General features: G+C 37.0%; 1 pseudogene; it reads left to right on the forward strand.

The window, feature by feature from the left end:
* The first annotated feature begins 569 nt into the window (after positions 1 to 569).
* On the forward strand, positions 570 to 2,632 carry LOC112815992 (large ribosomal subunit protein uL24 pseudogene; annotated as a pseudogene).
* The last annotated feature ends 4,380 nt before the right edge of the window (positions 2,633 to 7,012 follow it).

The raw sequence follows: 7,012 nt of genomic DNA on the forward strand, positions 1-7,012 counted from the left end.
TCTGCCCCTCCCTCACCCTCCTCCACCGCATGCTTGCTCATTACTCTCTCTCTCTCAAATAAATAAATAAAATCTTAAAAAAAAGAGAATGAATTAGGGACATTTCTACTGATTCCATAGAAACAAAAAAGATTAAAAGACAGTACCATGAACAATTGGATAATTAACTAATTGGATAACCTAGATGGAATGGATAAATACCTAGAAACAGAACACCTACCTAGACTGAACCAACAAGAAATAGAAAATCGGAGTAGACCTATAACTAGTAAGGTTAAATCAGTAATTAAAAAAAAAACTTTGGACAAGGAAAAGCCCTGGAGTTGATGGTTTCACTGGTTAATTCTACTAAACGTTAAAGAACTAATACCAATACTCCTCAAACTCAAAGAACTGAAAAGGAGGGGAATACATCCTAACTTCTTCTATGACACTATTGTTGTCTGATACCAAAGCCAAACAAAGACACTACCAGAAGAGAAAACTACAGGCCAATATCCCTTATGAATATTGATGCAAAAATCCTCATCAAAATACTAGCAAACTGAATCCAGGAGCATATCAAAAGAATGCACACCAAGTAGGATTTATTCTTGGAATGTAACCATGGTTCAACATATGAAAATTAATGTTATATGTGACACTAACAGAATGGGCGAAAAAACCCAATGTTCCACTTCAATTGATGCAAAAAAGCATTTGACAAAATTTTGACACTCTTTTGTGGTGAAAACACTCAACAAACTAGGAGTAGAAGGAAACGACCCCAACATAATAAAAGCCATTTTCATTTATATGAAAATCACACAGCTAATAGCATAATCAGTGATGAGAGACAGAAAGCTTTTCCTGTAATTTCAGCAACAAGGTAAGGATGCCTGCTTTAGCTGCTACTCAAAATAGCACTAGAAATTCTAGCCAGAACAATTAAACAAACTAAGGGGAAAAAAAGGACATCCAAATTGGAAAGACTAAAATTATCTCTGTTCAAAGATGCATGATTTTATAAGTACAACACCCTAAAATTCCCCCCAAAACAATAAATAAATGAATTTCACAAAGTAGCAAGGTACAAAATCCACACAAATCCAGTTGTGTTTCTAATGCAAATCAAAACCACAATGAGATATTGCCTCACACCTGTCAGAAGAGCTAGTATCAAAAAGATAAGAAATAATAGGCATTGGCGAGGATGTAAAGAAAAGGGAACCCTGCACACTATTGGCAGGAATGTGAACTGGTGCAGCCACTATGGAAAATAGTATGGAGGTTCCCCAGAAAATTAAAAACAGAAATACCATACAATCTAGCAATTCCACTTCTGGGTATTCACCTGAAGAAAATGAAAACACTAATTCAAAAAAAGATATACACCCCGATGTTTATTGCAGTATTATTTACAATAGCCAAGATATTGAAGCAACCTAAGCCCATTGACTGATGAATGGATAAAGAAAACGTGGTATATACATAAAATGGAATATTACTCAGCTATAAAAAAGAATGAAATCTTGCCATTTGCAGCAACATGGATGGACCTAGAGGATATTATGCTAAGTGAAATAATTTACACAGAGAAAGACAAATACCATATAATTTCATCTATATGTGGAGTCTAAAAAACAAAACAAATGAATGAGCAAAACAGAAACAGACTCATAAAGACAGAGCACAAACTGGTGGTTGCCAGAGGGGAAGTGGGTGAGGGGATGGGTGAAATAGATGGAAGGGAATTAAGAGGTACAAACTTCTAGTAATAAAATAAGTAAGTCATGGGGAGGTAAACTACAGCATAGGGAATATAGTCGATATTGCAATAACTGTGTATGGTGACAGACTTATCATGCTGGTCATTTACTGATGTATATAAACGTTGAATCACTATGTTGTACAGCTGAAATGAATACAATATTGTAAATATATATATATACTATACTTCAATAAAAAATCAGTTGTGTTTATATACACTAACAATGAACAATCCAACAAATAAAACAATTCTATTCACAATAGCATCAAAAAGAATAAAATTCTTAGGAATCAACCTAACCAAGGAGGTGAATGTTGTATGCACTGAAAACCAAAAAGACATTGCTGAGCCTTTTGCGGCCATTGCTGAAGTGCCAGCAGCCAAAATGAAGTTCAATCTTTGTGACTTCTCACCAGGGCAAGAATCATAAAAGGCATCTCAATGCACCTTCCCGCATTCTCAAGAAAATTATGTCTTCCCCTCTTTCCAAAGAGCTGAGACGGAAGTACATTTGATCCATGCCCATCTGAAAGGATGATGAAGTACAGGTTGTGTGAGGACACTACAAAGGCAAGCAGATTGGCAAAGTTGTCCAGGTTTACAGAAGGAATATGTCATCTACATTGAGCGAGTACAGCAAGAGAAGGCGAATGGCACAACTGTCCATGTGGGCATTCACCCTAGCAAGGTGGGTATCACTAGACCACAAAAGATGGCCAAAAGATCCTTGAACATACGGCCAAATCTCGCCAAGTAGGAAAGGAAAAGGGCAAATATAAGGAAGAAACAATTGAGACGATGCAGGAATTAAGTAATCTTATATATGATTGTTCTATCCTATGCGGGAAAAAGATAAAAAAAAACATTGCTGAAAGAAGTTAAAGAAGATGTAAATAAATGGAAAGACATTCCATGTTCATGGATTGGAGGACTTATTATTATTAAAATGTCAATATTATCCAGAGCAATCTACAGACTCAGTGCAATCCTTATCAAAATCCTAATTTTTTTTTGCAGGAATAGAATTATACATCCTGAAATTCATATGGAATCTCAAGGGGTCCCCAAATGCCAAAACAATCTTAAAAAAGAGGAAAAGAGTTGGAGGTGTCACACTTACTCATTTCAAAACTTACCACAAAGCTATAGTAATCGAAACAGTATGGAACTGTCATAAAGACAGACACTAAGACCAATGGAATAAAATAGAGAACCCCCAAATAAACTCTTGCCTATATAGTCAATGATTTTCAACAAGATTGGCAAGATCATTCAATGGGAGAAAGGACAGACTTTTCAACAAAGGGTGCTGGGAAAAAGCCACCCACATGCAAAAGGATGGTGTTGGACTCTTACCATATACAAAATTAACTCAAAATGGATCAAAGATTTAAAGATAGAAACTAAAACTATAAAAGATTACTATTTTAAATACATAGTGCTGGAAGCTGCTTTCATGTTCTAGAAATTAATTGATCTCAAGGAGAAAATTGACCTTTGATTTAGGAAAACATATTAACGTGCTTTTTCATTATGAGAGAAATACTCAAAGTTGGTAGGGGCAGGTGGAAGTCACATGTCTCTGTGAAACAAATAGGGATAATATTTTATTATAAAATTTTAATGTACTGAAGGTCTTAATATTTTCTTTTTCACACATCTTTGAATGTGATCTTATGCCTATTCATCCAGAGATACTCATTATCTTTTTTTTACGTTTTATTAATTTATTTTTTTATTTTTATTATGTTATGTTAATCACCATACATTACATCATTAGTTTTTGATGTAGCGATCCATGATTCATTGTTTGCATATAACACCCAGTGCTCCTTGCAACATGTGCCCTCCTTAAAACCCATCACCAGGCTAGCCCATCCCTATACCCCCCTCTCCTCTGAAACCCTCAGTTTGTTTCCCGGATTCCGTAGTCTCTCATGGTTCATCTTTCCCTCCGATATCCCCCCCACTTCAGTTTTCCCTTCCTTTTCCTAATGTCCTTCTGTTGTTCCTTATGTTCCACATATAAGTGAAACCATATGATAATTGTCTTTCTCTGCTTGGCTTATTTCACTTAGCATAATCCCCTCCAGTTCCATCCATGGTGATTCAAATGGTGGGTATTCATCCTTTCTGATGGCTGAGTAATATTTCATTGTATATATGGACCACATCTTCTTTATCCATTCATCTGTTGAAGGGCATCTCTGCTCCTTCCACCACTGTGGACATTGCTGCTATAAACATTGGGGTGCGTGTGTCCCTTCTTTTCACTACATCTGTATCTTTGGGGTAAATACCCAGTAGTGCAATTGCTGTGTCAGAGGGTAGCTCTATTTTTAACTTTTTGAGGAACCTCCACACTGTTTTCCAGAGTGGCTATAGCAACTTGCATTCCCACCAACAGTGTAAGAGGGTTCCACTTTCTCCACATCTTCTCCAACATTTGTTGTTTCCTGCCTAGTTAATTTTTGCCATTCTGACTGGTGTGAGGTGGTATCTCAATGTGGTTTTGATTTGAATTTCCCTAATGGCTAATGATGTTGAACATTTTTTCATATGTCTGTTAGCCATTTGTATGTCTTCTTTGGAGAGAGATACTCATTGTCTTGGGGAACATGTGGATTTTTATCACAGAACTTCAAAGAGAAACAATTCCAAAACAGAATATTGACAGATAGAGCAAAGTCATAGTCTTGAAAGTCAGACATTGGTAAGAGAAAAAGAGGTTTCTGAAATTCTTGGTTTTAGAATTTCAGGTTTGGCTTGGTTTTTAGAGTATCTTGCTGAGTGTGCATTTTAGGCTGGGACCATCTTCTTTTGTAGGTGAGTATTAACTGGCCAGTTCTGGGGTTCTGAGATCTTAAAAACATCAAAACTCTCCTTTTTCATCCTTCTACTACCTCTACAGAGGTCTAGAACCTATAGGATCCTGTGTGGTTGTTTGGACCTAGCCATACATGTTCTAGAATTCCAGGGACTGCCTTGTCCCTACTTTGTTAAAGACATTGTCTCTGGTTACTTTTCTTTGCTATCCCAATTGATCTGTTTTTGTGAGGACACTTGGGGCAATTAAAAAACTCTACAGCCATTATCATCTTCTTGTATTCATAACATTTGTCAAACTGATCATTACTTTAAAAGCTAATATGAAGACAAAAGGAAAACTAATTAACTAAAATAAAAAAAACTTCAAATGTTGTAAAACCACTTAATTCAATATATAAAGTGACAAAAACTTTATAAAGAATCAAGTTTTTGATAAATTAATAAAATAAGAAAACTGTGATTTGGTGAATTAATTTCTGATTGGCCATTTGGTGAGTTTATTTTTATTTTTATATTATAAAAAATTTTAAAGATTTTATTTTTAAGTAATCTCTACACCCAACATGGGGCTCAAACTTACAACCCTGAGATCAAGTGTCAGATGCTCTACCAACTGAGCCAGCCAGGTGCCCCTGTGAATTGATTTTTAGAGAGTTGATTTTCAGTAAATTGATTTTCAAGGTAGTCATGGAGGGTAGAATTGGCCTGGATTCAAGGGCCACACAAGCCCAGGATCAGGTGGCACATACATCAAGATCTAAGGGATATGCAGCAAGAGCCACACTGTGCTGGGGCCCATCAGTGGGGAAGGTGGCTGAGCTCTGTTGCCTTTGCCAAGGAGAATTGATCACCAATTAGACTAGCCACAGAAACTTTGATAATGGAGGGAGAGAGGGCAGAGGCCAATGATCAATGTGATACTGAAAGTACAGAACCATCAGAAAAGAGAAAAATGCCACCCAGACACAGCTTCCCACAGTCATAATGTTATACAAACTTACCTTCTGTTCCAGGTTGTCATTCGAGAAAGAGGGAAGGAGAAGGGGAAAGAGGAGAAACCCTGAAAGACTTGGCCTTTCCCAAAGGAGAGATGAATATTTTCCAAAATATCTCTTTTAAATGTGAAGAGTTGCATCTATACCTTTAAAAGCCTGGTTTGGGGTTTTCCTACCATCATTTGGAATTGTTGCTCCAGAGTATAATGAGACCAGTCATATATATATATTTAAAAAGTTACTTTTTTCACATATGAGTTTTAATTTTTATATTTCAAACTACAGATATAAAGGAAGAGTGATTTTAGTATATGTGCTGCTAAAGTGAGAACAAAGAGTGATTTTAGCTTAAAATTTTTAGTTTGTTCCCAGGAGATAAGAGGTCTGGGATTTAGAGAAGTCAGAATATGGGAGGAGAAAGTTCTAGGGGAAGCAAGCAGCTTCCAGCAACATGACAGAAGTTCAGAGCCTGAAAACATGGCCAATAAGACACCTGCTATGAGAGCAGCCTCAGAGTGGCTGAAACAGCGTGCCCGGAGTGGGAGGTTGGAGCAAGAGATTATCAAGCACCTGGCATATGGAAACACAAGTTTGTATCACTTCTCTGTCCAGGAAATTCTGAAGAGAGAACTAGACCACTTGAATTCATGAAATTATCTGGGTTGGAACTATTTAATTAATTACTAAGTAAGGATCACCCCAGAAAGTTGAAGACCATATGAACATTCATATTGCACAGTAATATAATGGCTTTGATTCTTCTTTCTTTTCACATCATAATTAGCTGTTTATAGACCTCCTGATAAATTGAAAGATCTGGGATGGCAGGAACCATAATTGTGGTCCCAGAGCCTAGCACAGTGCCTGAAGCAAAATAGACTAAAAGTAGTTAAATACGTATATACATACAGAAAATAGATCTAAGGTCCAGAATTGAAACAGTGAAAGGTAAGATCGCCCTCTGGTGGAATGTTTAGGTGGTCACAGGCCAACCCCCCAAACCCGGGCCCCGCCCCTGGCAAGCCGACTGCTAAATTGAAGAATCAAAGAAAAGGATTGAATGGTTAATTGGTAGCCAACCAAGAGCAACCAGAGCAGAACTGTCCAATAGAAATGTAATGAGAGTTACATATTCAATATCAAATTTTCTAGTAGCCACTTTAAAAAAGTAATGAGTCCACAATAGCCAAACTGTGGAAAGAGCCAAGATGTCCATTGACAGATGAATGGATAAAGAAGATGTGGTATATATACACAATGGAATATTACGCAGCCATCAAAAGGAATGAGATCTTGCCATTCGCAACGACGTGGATGGAACTGGAGGGTGTTATGCTGAGTGAAGTAAGTCAATCAGAGAAAGACATGGTATCATATGACCTCACTGATATGAGGAATTCTTAATCTCAGGAAATAAACTGAGGGTTGCTGGAGTGAT

This window comes from Callorhinus ursinus, unplaced genomic scaffold (genome assembly GCF_003265705.2).
Source record: "Callorhinus ursinus isolate GAN/ISIS: 27379988/994484 unplaced genomic scaffold, GSC_fseal_2.0 scaffold59, whole genome shotgun sequence".
Classification (NCBI taxonomy): Eukaryota; Metazoa; Chordata; class Mammalia; order Carnivora; family Otariidae; genus Callorhinus; species Callorhinus ursinus.